Below are 15,813 nucleotides of genomic sequence, written 5' to 3'. Positions count from 1 at the left end.
CTAATTAAACTGAGCTTCAATTGCTTTCAGTTTGCCAGAAGGAGTCATTTTCACGGCAAAAAATGTGTCCAAGCCTGCATGCTTACCAGGAACAACTCGGTATAACATAATTCAGGGTTCCCAAGACAAAAATTCAGTTCAAGACAAATTTACACTGGCAATAAAAATCTCATTAAGGAAGATATGAAGATTTCTCTACTACATCACGACAGTTAAAAGAGGTTATCATTTTTTCAGTTTATTTAAGGAACAGTATATATTTCATTGTTCCATAGCAGCTGTAATTGCAAGTGTCTTTCAAACACTCCTCACAGTAATATGTTTGTCTTATTACTGTACCTCCTAAACCCAGCCTGTTGATATATCTTCATTAGCAGAGCAGGAGATGCTGGAGTTGTTAAGCTTTTCAATATTCCTTTCAATATTCCCTGTTTTCTCACCCCACCCTGGAGCATCCTGAAAACTGTCCCTCTGCCACGACTTCTTGTGCAGCTGGGGAGTTCCCACACAGTTAGGATCTGGCCCCTAATGCTGAAGTTTCCCTTGTGCTTGCCGATTTTTTTTTTTGATCTCCATTCATTCATGGTGATTATAAAAGTGGCAGTTCTTTGACAAATCAAAGTAGGGAAGAGCAGGTTTTGTTCCACACCTGTTGCCAGGCCCCTGGGCTTCCTCTGCCTTGCCAAACAAAAAGAAGGGAGTTGCCTCTGGGCATTCTTTCTCCATCATAGTGAATGTCTGTTCCTCACTCCCGCGTGGAGAGAGAGAGTCTGGCACAAAGAGAGTGCTAGTTACCAGCGTGTCTCCTTTGCACCAGATCAGTGCACTTCTGGATGCCTATCTGGCCCCCACCCTCCAGGCAATCCCTGAATTTGTTTTTATCTTTCCAGAGTAACAATTTGCCAGGCAGAGGCACTTCTTCTCTGTTCAATCTCTTTAATTTTGTGGCAATTAGAATAATGGGGGCTTAATTTTGCGATGGATGTAAAACTGATTGGTAATTACGGAAAGCACAGGAGCTCTGGCTTTCCAAACCCAAATCGAGTGACCTCTCCAGCAGGGGGACCTGGCATGTCTCTCTCATTCATTGTGAGGCAGCCGAAATGACATGGAAGCAGATGTTCCTTAGCTGCAGTTAGGTTACATCGAGTCGAAATATGAAAATGTATTGGGTTATATTTTTTAAATCAATTAATATGAACTAGCACCTGGAATGTACTACAAGGTGCAGTCCAGGAACTGCTCCTATCAGAGCTGACAAGGACCTGAAGTTGATTGCTCTTTATGATCAATACCGTATAACTCTAATGCCCTAATGTTGCCTAGGAGTGGGCAGAAATGGCTTAGGAAGAAGCAACAAGAAGTCTTGTGGCACCGTAGAGACTAATGGATATTTTGGAGCATAAGCTTTCGGGGGCAAAGACCCGCTTCATCAGATGCAGCTGAGGAAGCGGGTCTTTGCCCACGAAAGCTTATGCTCCAAAATATCTGTTAGTCTATTAGGTGCTACAGGACTTCTTGTTGTTCCCGAAGCTACAGATTAACACGGCTACCTCTCTGATATTAGGAAGAAGCAGTGAGGAACTATTGCTCTGTGGCTGAAAAACTGAACTGGCACTTTCCCTGCCCTATAAAACATGGTGGAGAATATGATTGTTCCCTCCCCCTGTGGCTGGCTGGCTATGTGCGTTGTAAGCTTTTTGGGGCAAGAACCTGTTCTACTGAGAGTATACCATGCTTGGTACAGTGGGCTCTGCACATGGGGCCCTGGGTATTGTCTACAGCAATGGGTATCTTCATGTTATGTCTCTGGGCCATCTCCAGTGTTCAGGGATGTTGTAGAATAGGGATGTCATAACCTTGAACTTCCTGAGCTGCATGCAGTGCCTAGCAGGGCCGCCATGCGGTAGCTGCCTAGCGCCTGCCTGGCAAACAAGTATGGTTAGGGGTCATTCCACTGGAAGGAATATGAAGTCTCCAGTCTGTGAGTCCGATAGACAATGTGTGGTGTTTGGGACGGGACAGGGGTCTGAGGAGACATTGCTTTATGTGTGATTCTCAGAAAGCAAACAAGGACCATAGCTGTCTTCCCCCTCTTGGCAAAACTTAGTGGCATGCAGTAGTGGGCTTGCTTATGTAACCTAGCCTGATGTACAGATTATGTATTGTGTTGATTACTTAAGAATTCCATTATCACTTTGGTGGTTGACAGGTTCTTGTCCCAAGATCAGGCCCATATTATGAATGTACATTGAGATCCCGGATGTGCACCACTGACATCAGGGGAACTCCTCTGTACGTACGTGTAGAGGGTTAATGCATTTAGCACAGTCACAAACACTCCAACTCAGTAAGGGAAAGAGGAATCATACCGAACGTCAGCTGCACTTCCCCCTGCAGAACAACCTCACAGGTTAGCCAGCGTCTTCCTCCTCCACAGTGGCCATCCTTCTGGTTCTCCTCAAGGGCTACATTTCTCTCTCCTCCTACCTATAGGCTGGCAAGCAATCTTTATATGGCGCACTGACATGGCTGCATATTTAACAGGGGGTTCACCGCCTCTTCATTATTTGTATTTCCTCCCCTTACCACTACCGGAGTGTCCTCTTTCAATGGGTTACTACATCCATGATCTCAGCTTGTTACTGTGTACATCAATTCATTGTCATGGTGATCAGGATGACTCACACTCCACGGGTACTGTAGGATTTTCTGTGGTACATTCCAACAAAATCCCTCCCCTTTCACAGTCTATTTCCAGTTCTCCCAGACTTAGTGGTGGTGGTGGTAGGGAAGGCAAAGTGAATACAATAATGGCAAGCTATCCTGCAGTCTGGCTGGCCTCTTCTGCGTCCCTACCCCACTCCTTCTTCTCAACCTTGTGCTTCTCTACGTTGCTCTCTAGCTTCTAGCCCCGTAGAGCTGGTGTCTTAATCACGTGGGACTCTAGTTTGAATGGGAAAAAGTGTTTCTCAGCCTCCTTCAGAAATGATGAGATGCAGTCCTAGGGAAGAGGCTGAATGAGGTCTGGCTAAATAAGGTTTCTGTGAGTTTAGCCTCAAAATATAACTTCAAAGACAACCGCTTGCAGATTTTCTACATCTTTTCGCCTTAATGTTGAAACCTCCTTGCATTCCCCTGGTGGCAATGCTCAGCCGCCCTTGAAATTATTTCCAGTGTACATCTTAAGTTTTAAAAGAAGGAAGCATGTGGAAAAAACAATCTCAATTCTCCTCCGTGCTGCAGCATCAATACTCGGATGAGCTGTATAATGCTATGCACACTGGAGCGGAGCTGAGCTATCAGAGCGCTCACTAACGAGAGGATTAGCCAGGCCTGTGGATGGGCAGGCATAATTTAAGCAAGAGGGCAAATGTTTAGAAAAGTCAACCTTGTCCTCCAGGGAAGGCTTTGCTGTTCTCATGTCCTCCTCTCAGAAGCCTCCATTGCACAAACAGCAGCCAGGAAAACACAGAAAAGGCAAGTGTCTGCCTGGGACTTGAAGTTTATTTTGTGATCAGTCAATGCCGCCTTGCTTAGATTTTGTTACTAATACAAGTAAATGTCACCATAATCTTGACCTGCCAAAGCATATCATCAGGAAATCCAATTAAAACACATTCACAAAGTATAAAATATGACTATCCCCTAAAAGCGCAACAGCTAGCAGTGCAGAAAGGGAGCCTTGCAAGCAGGAAAGTGAGAAGTAATGAGCATAAAGCAAATGGTTCTGAAGCTTGTAAAAGCAGTTTAGCAATTTGCCTCTTTGGACAGACATAAATGAAATTAGGTCGTAGAATCATAGAACACTATAACTGGAAGGGACCTTGAGAGGTCATCAGGTCTAGTCCCTGGCACTTGCAGCAGGACCAAGTGCCATCTAGATCATCCCTAACAAGTGTTTGTCTAACCCCCTCTTAAATATCTCCAGAGATGGAGATTCCACAACCTCCCTAGGCAATTTACTATGATCTCTGCATCTCGGCAATCACTGGTATGAAATGATCAATTCATCTTTGTCCGTCACAATGGGATCAAACTTAGAATTACCTGGAGCTGGTTACAATGAGTGTTCCTGTTACAAAGTTACCTGTCTTGATGAACGCCAGGGATAGTTTCCTAATGGCAGCATGATACCTTCAGTTGGCATCTTCATTGTAATACAGTGCTTCCTTCTGTACCTTTATAAATAGATGGAGATAGGTCATTCAGAAGGGGGCTCACAGCCGATGTCTCCAATGTACTGAGTTCCTCCACCCATGTGCTCATGCAAACTGAAAATCAAGTGGCCAATTTGGCTGTAACAGGATCTCACTGGTGTCTTCTGAAAAGGAGCCAGGAAGGAGCCCAACCCAGAAGGAACTGCTGCGATGGTTGCTGATGAGCAGGAGGATGTCCGGCCTAAAGCAGCTGACTCGGGAGATTTATTGTTGAAAGAGCCTGTCTAATGGGACACTAGAAGTCTTTGCCTAGCTCCCTGTCTGTGGTATAAACCCCACAATAAATGTAGCCAGGAAGGGCCAGGAACTGTCATGAACACTGCTAAGAGTTTATAGGGAACCTGCAGCTTCATCAGTGTGATGGGTTGGAGAGCCCATCCCCAGACCAGTCTGTCTCAGAGACAAAGAAAGTACTACTCAAGTTTTTTTGGTGGTGGTTTAAAATGCAGCAGCCTTTGTCCTAACACTTTCCTGGGAGCTGCTGATTTTTACAATGAGAGGTTCCAATCCCTTCTATTGCTGCAGTCACAACACAGCAAATCTTGTAACCAGCCAGAGAAGCATAAAAACGACGCTGTGACTGAAGATGAGGCAACCTGGACTTAATCCAAAAGTGATAATCACCTTCAGATGCTTAACCCAATGGAGACAAAGGAAAAATTGCTAATGTCAGCTGAAAGTGATTGAAACTAATTAGGACTTCAGTGTTGTGGGGATGTACAGAAAGCCACCATCATCCTTCCGTATATTAGCTGATGGTTAACACTACCATTTTGTTCATTCATAATTCCAGAACCAGATTATAAGACCTTCATTCAAGCAGTTCTACAAACAATGCAATTTTGGCTTTGTAGTCAGGCCCTCATTATTTTGAACAAATAAAATATCCTCTGCCTTTTACAGTGTACCATTCATATACTTATTTACTGTAGTTTAGAATTTTATAGACACAGGCAGGATCAGCAAGTAATATTATTTTTCCTTTCATAGTTAATTTTTTTCTGTAAAATAATTCTGTGCCTTGCAAAAAAACCCAACCCATCATCATCTGTGTTGTAGAAATTGAAAAATGGTTTTCTCAGTTCGAGCAGAAAAGAGGACTGACTATGCCATATGCAAATATATCGACATGATGCCTCTGTCTATCTTTATTTTGTAGCAGTTTGGTTGTGGTCATCTTAGAATTAAATTACAGCTGATCAGTCCTCGCATTCTAACTACTTCCCCCAGCACTCCACTCGCTGATGTACAAAATGAAACTGAGATGACTGGAAAGCCTAAGGGATCAATTCCAAATATCTCTTTGTAATAAAAAACATAGCTCCTTAATTTTTTGCATTGATTCAGCATTCACTCTCCTGTCCTGTGGTTGGATGATAAAACTCGGTGACTAACAATGACTTCATTCAGACCTGATGTAAATAGAAGTACCGAGGAAGGAAATGTGTTTTCCGTGGGCAGATATTTTGCTCTCATTAGTCTACAGGGACTTTCTTATGGGCAGGAATTTATCATATGTCTTTTCCCATTTGAAATGTCTCATCCATCTTTCTTGGGGCTCCAGCCTGCAGGCTGAGGTGCTGGTACAATGTGTATAAATGTTGAGAGTCATTGAACCTAGCTCTAAACTCTGTGGATGAAGTCAGTAGGATTCATGTTGATTTCCCAGGGTGCAGGATTGGGGCCCTTAATGGCATGGAATCTCTGTGCATGTTATTTATGTGCACATTGCAGAGCGACACAATCAAATTTTTTTTTCAAATGCAATTTCCAGTCTGTTGGTTGCCTAGGACAGAGCACAGTTAACTATAACAGGGCATAATTTAATTAACTAACATTTAGCATTGTCTACCATTCACATCTGGGAATGTCAAAGGAGCCTAAGGGATTTAGGAATCTAAGTACAATTGAAATTCAATGGGAGCTGGGCACCTAACTCCTGTGGAAATCCCACCCTGCATGTTCAAAGTGCTGTCTGGTCAACTGTTAGTCTTTTGTCTTCAGCTTAGCCTGTTGTTATGAGATTTTCGGGCTTTCTCATGTCCTTCTACCAGCTAAACTATAAGCAGTCTGAGCCAACTCTCTGGTCCTGGCTGGAACACAGAAATGCAGAAGGCCACAGAATAATGAAACATAGCTGAAAGTTCCTCACACACTGTGTCTGTTCCAGGTACCCTGCGGTGTCAGCCCATAGAGGGGCCGAGTCTGCTTCAACTCCAGTTGAAGAGTCTAGGCTATTTAGCTCAGTCTGGAGTAGCTCATGCTTTTAGCTTTGAGGCTCTTGATTCGATCTGCAGCACACTTGTCAGGCTGGCAGCTGTCACACGCACATGTCAGATCCATGCCAAACAGCAGGTCCACATGAAGTTCCACATTTGGGAAATGTTCAAGGTACCATGTTTTTCACAGTAGTTCTCCCATCTCTGTCACGAACAGCATTTCATAGCCCAGTACAGCCATTAGCCTCAAACAGACCCGGCCGTAAACACTTTGGACTTGTGTGCAATCAGAATGATGCAACTCACAATCTGCTGCCCTGGAGCTGTTGATAAAAAATGAATATGTTGGAGAAAATCAAAAAGTGCTCATTATCAACTTGGGAGCAGCAAATGCAGCAAAAACCATTGAAACAAGCTATCTTCTGAGCTTTGTTAACAGATTAACATCAAACAAAACATTTTGACGTAGGTTTCATAGGCCCTTACTCTAGGGCATTAGCTATGTCTATGCTGAACAATATGAACGTGCACAAGAGAACTCACATGACTGACAAAGTGCCAAAAGATAATTGTTTGCACAGTAACTGTTTGTGCTGGCCGAAGGGTTGGTTTTATCAGAATCGAACACAGATTGAAAGAGTTAAAACAGCTAATAAGATCCCAACGTGCAGTGCCAGATCTGGCCACTTAGGCAGAAATGCACTGTTAAGAGCCATTCATGTGAGCACAAGCATCCATTTGCCCTCTTCTTACATAAGAACGTCAGAACGGCCACATTGGGTTAGACCAAAGGTCCATCAAGCCCAGTATCTTCTGACAGAGACCAGTGCCTGATGTCCCAGAGAGAGCGAACAGGACAGGTAATCACCAAAGTGATCGCTCTTCTAACATCCATTTCCAACCTCTGACAAACTGGGGCCAGGGAAACCATTCCCAGCTATCCCGCCTAATAGCCATGGATGGATCTAACCTCCATGAATTTATCCCGTTCCTTTTTGAACCCTGTTCAGGTCTTGGTTTTCACAACCTCCTCTGACAAATAGTTCCACAGGTGTCCCATGCACTGTGTGGAAAAAACTTCCTTCTGGAAGTTTTAAACCTGCTAACCATTAATTTTATTTGGTGACCCCCTAGTTCTTCTTCGAGGGCCCCCAGGGGTGCTCCACCTTACGTGCATCAGTGCCGTGGCACCCGTGGGCTGAAGACTTTTGTGTAGCAGAGTCTCTCCTGGCTGCTCATACATGCACAGGGCACAGGCATGAAATGCCTGTGGCACTCACTATGCACATGCTGGCAGCTGGTCTCTCAGTTCTTCTTCGATTGCCACCAGTTTCGGTCACAAGCAACTGTCCCTCCATCAGTCACTTGAAAAAAAAATAGACGAGAGAAAAGAAACCAAAGGCAAAACCACTACTTTAAATGAGGAACAAGCAGACGATGAGGGAAAGCCTCAGAGGCATTTTTTTCAAAGCAGTTCCAGCTGCTTTCAGCGGCGCCGCTTCATAGCGCAGCCAGTCTCATCAGTTTCACTCGTGCCCAGCTCGCGGGGTTTTCAGAAGTGCTTCGCATGTGACATTTCCGATGGCCAGTCTAAGCATACAGTGTCTGGGTCAGCAGCACAACACAGAAAGCCTCTCTCGGTGTGGAAGACTGACTAAACAGTCCAGGAGAGCAAGTCAGCAACAGCTCTGGGTCTGGCAGACAGAGCAGGCTCTCACACGGACAGATCGCAAGACCTCCAGGCTCAGGCATAGTCCACAGGGGTTGAGATCTCTGACAGGGCTTTGATGGCGACAAGCCCTAGAGGTAAGGGGAAATCCCCTGTAGCTAAGAACAGATCTTCCACTGCCTGGGGTCTCTCTCCCCGGCGATGAAACTGACCAACTCCAAGCACTGCGCTGCTCCCCTCCCTCATGCTAAGGGAGCAGCCTCCAGTGCTTCTCCAAAAAGGCAGCAGAAGGAGGGGGTGCACCCAAACTCACACAAGACAGTGAGGCTCTTTGACACAGCCACTGTCCTGGCACTGCATAGTAAGCCAGAGAAGAAAGAGAGAAAGCCAGCTTCTGCGAGCAATCCACCAGTGCTGGCAACTGCTAGTACTGAGAAACCAGCACTGCTGAAGCATGTAAAAGCTCCTAGGAAAGTTATAGCCACTTCTGGCCTCTTGGTGCTGGCAGTGCGGGGGGTCCTGATGCCCCCCCGCACCATTTATGCCGTAGTAGACCACTGCGGGGAGCTCTCTGTCACCTCAGGGCTGGGCACCCCTCTGCTTAGTGAAGGCTCCTTACATGGCTCCAGACTTTCACATTCGCTCACTGAGGCTTCGGATTCAGGGTCCTCCAACTCAGGTGATGACGTTCCTTCTCAGACAGTCATGGGGAAATCTTCATCCAAGCTAGTACAATTACAGCAGTGGCAACAGCTGTGGGTGCTCCCACCTAGCTGGCCTTACTGGGATCCCTGGGTGGTGTTTTGACATCAGCCATTACCTCAACCTCTGCCTCTGCCTCTGCCTCTGATCAGACCTGGACCCCTGAGTATTCAGTCTCTGGACAGGTTGGAGTTTTCAGAGGCCGAGGACTATGGGACTGACACTAGGGGAGGTGACTGATTGAATTCCCCACTTCCATCACAATTTTCTCCCTCATGGTCCTCCACAGTCTCGACGATACAACCACGCTCTGCCCTCTCGCGTGATGACTCCAGGACCTTTCAAGATCACTGCAGGAGTGTCTCAGACAGGCTTGAGATGTCCCTCTCAGCCCTGAAGGGTACACATCACAAGTGGACTAATAATTTACATTCATCCACCAGAACAGAGTGGCAGTACCAATTAATGAAGCTCTTCTGGATCCAGCCAGGCTTCTCTGGAGCGTTCCAGCCTTCAGTCCCCAACATCAGAGAGGCTGGACCAAAAGTACTATGTGGCCTCAAAGGAGGCTGAGTTTTTCTGCTCCCACCTACCCTATAACTCACTGATAGTCGAGGCCATGAATCAGAGGGGTAGACAACAGAATACCAGATCCACCCTAGGAGACAAAGAGTGGAAGAAGCTGGATGCGAAGATAACAAAAGAGATCAATACAAAGCCCTCATGGGAGAGGGCTCACTCATTTCAAGGACAGCTTAACAATCAGCTCTGGATGCAGCAGATACTTCCACTGGGTCCTTAACGACAGCGATGGTCATGCATCAAGCGTCCTGGCTGCAACTGTCCGATTTTTCCTAGAGATGTCCAAACCACCGGTGAGAATCTTCCCTTAGAAATGTCTTGACTCTTTGCTGAAAGCACTAATGAGGCACTTCACTCTCTCAAAGATTCACGGGTCGCATTACAAACCCTAGGCATCCAAACAGTTGCTACAAAATGTAAACAAAACAGAAAATTTAGTTATAAGTACAAACCATCTCCATTCAGCAACAGACACTGTGATAATGGACGACTTCAGAAACAATCAAGGAGGAAACAGACTACAGACCAGTCTCCGCACCAGCAGGCTCTGGACTGCCAGTCATTTGGAAGATTTGGTCGAGAGTCAGATGGCCCCCATAGCAGGCAGATTTCAGGCCCAGCCACACATTATCTTTGACTCAAGGCTAGTAGCATTCTACTTTGCAAGGCAAGCCACCACCACCGACAAGTGGGTCTTAGAGATTGTACACACTGGTTCCATCATTCCATTCATCTCCAGACCCCATCCCCGTCCCTTTTCAGGGACCCTTCTCACAAGACTGTGCTCCTGCAAGAGACACAGCTTCTCCTACAGCTGGAGGCCATAACAAGGTACCCACTGAGCACAGAGGGAGGGGCTTCTACTCACAATACTTCCTCAGGCAGGAGAAAATGAGGAGTTGGAGACCCATACTAGATCTCAGAAATCTCCACTGGTATGTGCTTTGTCAAAGATTGAAGATGGTAACATTAGCCACAATCATCCGTGCACTACAGAAAGGGGATTGGCTGTCCCCTGTTGACCTGTAGGACGCTTATTTTCATGTCACCATTCATGCATCACACACACAATTCCTCAGATTGTTGATAGCAAAAGGACACTTCCAATACAGGGTGCTACCCTTCAGCAACTGCACAGCACCAAGGGTCTTCTCAAAGGTCCTAGCAGTGGTCACTGCATATCTAAGAAAAAGTGGAATAATGATATTTCCCTACCTAGCTGACTGCCTAATAAAGGGCCAGTCCTTAGCTCAGAACCAATGGGCAACAGCTTTAACCAGAACGCTGTTCTCTGATCTGGGTCTATGTATAAACCTGCCAAAGTGCACCCTGACACCAGCCTGCACACTCGAGTTCATAGGACTACTTTTGGATTGCCAGACAACCACAGCCTCGCTGCCTCAACACAGATTACAGTCAGTCTGAGACCTTGTCCTCACGTCACAGTGTAAGTGCCAGGCAATGTCCGTGTCCCCTCGGCCACCTGGCAGCAGAGATCTCAGTTGTGCCCCATGCACTCTTCCAGATGAGACCACTGCAGGCCTCATTCAGAGCAGTGTTCAGGCCCCATGTCCATCTGCTGAACAAAACACCGAGTGTCCCAGCTACAGTCAGGGACTCCCTCAGTTAGTGGATGCAGCCTCAGAGAGTATGCACAGAGGTTCCTTTCCAGAGACCCTCTCCAACTATTACGATTACGATGGATGCTTCCTTACTGGTTTGGGGTGCCTACACCTGGTCCAGGGAACATGGTCAGCAGACAAATATCACAAGCACATCAGCTTCCTAGAACTGAGAACAGTTGGGTATGTCTGCATGGAGAAATCCATGCAGATCTCCAACAACACGGTCCACATAATGATGGGCAATACAGCAACAATGCACTACATCAACTAACAGGGCTTCTGTCAAGAAGCAATGTAACTGTGGGAGTGGTTCATTCCCCTCGACAAATCCACCTGATGGTGGCCTACACACCAGGCAAGAACAAGGTACTTGCGGACGACCTTGGCTGCCATTTCCCTTTTGAGCATGAGTAGGAAATCAACAGATCCACTATCTGCCACATCTTCTGTGAATAGGGATCCCCAATTGTGGATCTGTTTGCTACAGCTGGCAACACACTGTGCCCCATCTATTGCTCCAGATATGGATTAGGCCGCAGTTCACTGGGGGATGCATTCAACCTACCATGGAATGTACTTTTAGCATATACATTCACACTGGTGCCTCTTATTCACAGGGTCTTGGTCAAGATAAAGCAGGACAGGGCTTGGGTTATACTACTAGCCTGCAGATAGGCCAGACAGACCTGGTTCTCAGAATGTTTACCGCTGTCCAGATGTCTCCCACGTCTCCTTCCTCCCATCTCCTCACTCCTAACGCTGTAGAACGGGTCCATTCACCACACAGCCCTTGACTGCCTTCACCTTCACATGTGGTTCCTGATGGTCTGATGGACGCAGAGCTGCATTGTCCATGTTGGGTCCAAACAATCCTCAAGAACAGCAGGCATCCTGCAGTGAGAGAGACCTACTTACAAAAATGGCAATGCTTCACAGCCTGGTGCCTCTCCCAACCGTTCGATCCCATGCTCGTGGGGATCCTGCACATACTCACTCACTTACTCCACCTCCAGCTAACGAATCTATCCACTAGCACGATTAGAATCCACCTGGCAGCCATATCGGCCTTCTACCCATCTATCCAAGGCCACTCTGTCTTCACCCACCCATCCCTCAAGCATTTCCTAAAAGGCCTCTGTAACACCTTCCCCCTTCATGTCCTCCTTTCCTAAGCTAAAAAATCCCAGTCTTTTTAATCTTTCTTCATGTGACACCCTTTCTGAACCCCTAAACATTTTCTTGGTCTCTTCTGAACCTCTTCCAATGCCAACTTATGTTTTTTGAGATGAGGTGACCAAATATGTACACAATATACAAGAGGTGGTCATGCCGTGGATTTATATAGAGGCAATAAGTTATTCTCTGTCTTATTCTCTATTCCTTTTTTTTAAAGATTCCTAGCATTCTACTGCTGCAGCACACTGAGTGGATGTTTTCGGAGAGCTATCCACAATGACTACAAGTTCTCTCTCAAGTGGTTATAGCTAAATTAGTCCCCATCATTTCGTATGTATAGTTGGGATTATTTTTTCCAATGTGCATTACTTTACATTTATGAACATTAAAATTTATTTGCCATTTTATTGCCCAATTACTTAGTTTTGTGAGATCTTTTTGAAGCTTTTCACAGTCTACTTTGTTCTTTACTATTTTAAACAGTGAGGTGGCAAAATTTGCTGATGATACTCAACAGTTTACCCCTTTTTTGCAGATCATTTATAAATAGGTTGAATAGGATTGGTCCCAGCACAGACCCTTAGGAGACACCACTAGTTGCCTCTTTCCATTACTAAAACTTACTATTTATTCTTACCCTTTGTTTCCTGTCTTTTAACCAGTTTTCAACCCATTCCTTCTTATCCCATGATAACTTATTTTAGTTAAGAGCCTTTGGTGAGGGACCTTATCAAAGACTTTCTGGAAATAAAAGTACACTATATCTACTGGATCCCCCTTGTCCACATGCTTATCGACCATTTCAAAGAACTCTAGCAGACTAATAAGTCATGATTTTCCTTTATAGAAACCATGTTGACATTTTTCCAAGTTATGTTTGTCTGTGTGTCTGACAATTTTTTATTCTTTACTATTGTTTCAGGTAACTTACCTGGTACTGATGTTTGACATACTGGTCTGTAATTGTCAGGATCACCTGTAGAGCCCTTTTTAAGTATCTGTCTTCCAGTCAATAGGTACAAAATTGATTTAAAGGAAAAATCACAAACCACAGTTAATAGTTCCACAACTTCACATTTTAGTTTTTTTTAGAACTCTTGGGTGAACATCATCTCTAACTATTTAGTTTATCAATTTGTCTCAAAACCTCCTCTAATGACACCTCAATCTTGGACAATTCCTCAGATGTGTCACCTAAAAAGAATGGCTCATGTTTGGGAATTTCCCTAACATCCTCAGCGGTGAAGACTGAAGCAAAGAATTCATTTAGTTCCTCTGCAATGGATTTATCATCTTGGAGTGCTCCCCTAGCATCTTGTTCATTCAGCAGTCCCACTGGCTGTTTAGCAGTAGCAGGTTTTTCTGCTTCTGATATACTTTTTTTAATAGGCTCATCTACACTAGCCCCCTCCTTTGAAGGAGGCATGTAAATGAGCTCACTAGGTGATTAGCAATGAGGTGCTGCACTGCATATGCAGGATCTCATTAGCATAATTCTTGCTGTGGGAACTTCAAAGTTGCTATCTTCAAAGTGCTGGCAAGCAGTCTGGCCACGGGCGCTTCGAAGTACCCAAGCTACTTTGAAGTTCTCTAACCCCCAAAACTGTTGGAAATGAAATCTGGACACCATGTGTGAAGCAAGCAGGAGGGTTTGTTATGCACAGCACTGGTGGAGTGCCACTTCACTTGTTAGGCTCAGTGGTCATTGTCAAGCAATTAGTTACAATTGATTTTATAGGAGGTCAATGGACAGAGAGAATCAACTGGCTAGGTGCGAGCAGCAAGATGAAATGAGCACAATAAGCCAATAATCTAATGAATCTGCTGATAGCTCAAATAACAGAGCTTTTAGACTTGGTAATAGGCTTCTCAGCAAGACCTCCCTCTCCCAAAAGCTGACAGGGGCTCTAATAGGAGTCAGTCCTTCAACCCCACGCAGGGGTTGTTTTGGGGTTACAGGACAACAACCCACAGGCATAGATTTTATGTGCACAGTCTGGCTCTTTAACCTGTGCAAGCCACAGACGTGGTTCTCTCTTCAAGTCGTAGCTTCAGAAGCTTCAAAATCCCTTCACTGTGGGTCTGGCTCCTTGTTTCCAAGAGTCATTTGATGGACAGAACACGTCTGTGGATTTACATTGGCCACACCTCCCCCTGAGATGTTCCATACAATCCTCCAGTGGCAATGTTATTTCAGGAAACTTTCATGGCTTCTCACAGCCTTGATTTCCTGCACAGTGCTTTGTGGGTTGCTGGTTTTTACACCCCACTGGCCTCGCATACAGGAAAGTTCCCAGCCATAATGCTTACCCTTCTGTTGGCTGAAGTCCGGCAGTGAAATAATTTTGAAGGTAATGCTGTAAGAATAGCAACTGTACTTGTAATGGAGAGCGATTATTTAGGATCTCATTAAAGTGATGGCTCTGAAAAGAATTTTTTTTTACCTAATATCATCTTCCATCACTGTGTCAAGACTGGGACCTCATTAAGAAAAGCTGTGTGCTATTAACACTACTTTAATTATCTTCTTTTACTTGAGGGGCTGCTGGATTAAGACTTCATTCAGCCTCCAGCTACCAAACTCTGGGCCTTGTCTCCTGCGCTCAGCTAGGCCTCCATGTAAACTGCTGACCAGCTCCAGCAAAGTCCAGGCCCAGTTTCTGTTCCTCTGGAGCCTAATGGGGGTTGTGTTCAGCAAACACAGACCCATGTCCACAGAGAAACATTGAAGCTACCTGCTGGGAAGGTCTTCACAGCCATTTTCTATACACGTGGAGCAGGTGATCTCCTCCAAGGAGCCAGGTGAGTCTCATATCCTTTGAAAGCAGATACCATTTGGCTAGTTTTCCTTAACTAACTCTCCCACCTCTGCTTTCCCATCTGCCCTCCCGAGCCCAGTGTTCACCTTACATTGGTATGTTTCATACCATACAAACGAGCTCGATTAAAAACAACAGACTACTCACTTTGGAAGAGTAGTGTAACATTTTTTCTGTGTTAAAAGCCAGAACCATAATGCATAAGAACCTGAAGGACAAAGCCGGCTTGTCTCTAAAACAGAGCAACATGACTCACCATTTTAATATATGTCCTCCTTAATTAAGTTAGCCAATTTTGATTATATTCCTCTAATGTCCACTACCTTTCTGTTCTCATCACAGTCTGATGATACTAGGGGAAGCAGTGTTCAATTATAACTGACGTAAGGCATAATTCAGAGCCAAATTATACCCCATAAAGCCATATGATCATGGAGGAATAGAATAGATTTCCACACTAGGGTCATTTGGATTGATTAGCAATGTTTCTAGTGTCTTATTAAGGGTGAGAGAGAAGCTGAATTCCAGAGGCATTTTAACACAAACTCTATTCTGGTGTACAGCTTTCAACTGTAGCTCTTGTGGGTTGGTTATCCATCTGGATCCCAGCTGTATACCTGACCTTATCTTATGTCTGGAACAGGGAACTCTAGTTATGGTTTTATTTAGCGATTTTTATTAAATCCCTTTTTTGCATAACATAAATGCTTGAAAACTTGATATATTACTGCCACTACCCAAGCACAAAAAGTAGAGCGACACATAATAAAACCATCCTAAAGGCATACACAGGAATTCACT

Source organism: Carettochelys insculpta, chromosome 11 (assembly GCF_033958435.1).
Source record: "Carettochelys insculpta isolate YL-2023 chromosome 11, ASM3395843v1, whole genome shotgun sequence".
Lineage (NCBI taxonomy): Eukaryota > Metazoa > Chordata > Testudines > Carettochelyidae > Carettochelys > Carettochelys insculpta.
This window is presented reverse-complemented; position numbering follows the sequence as displayed.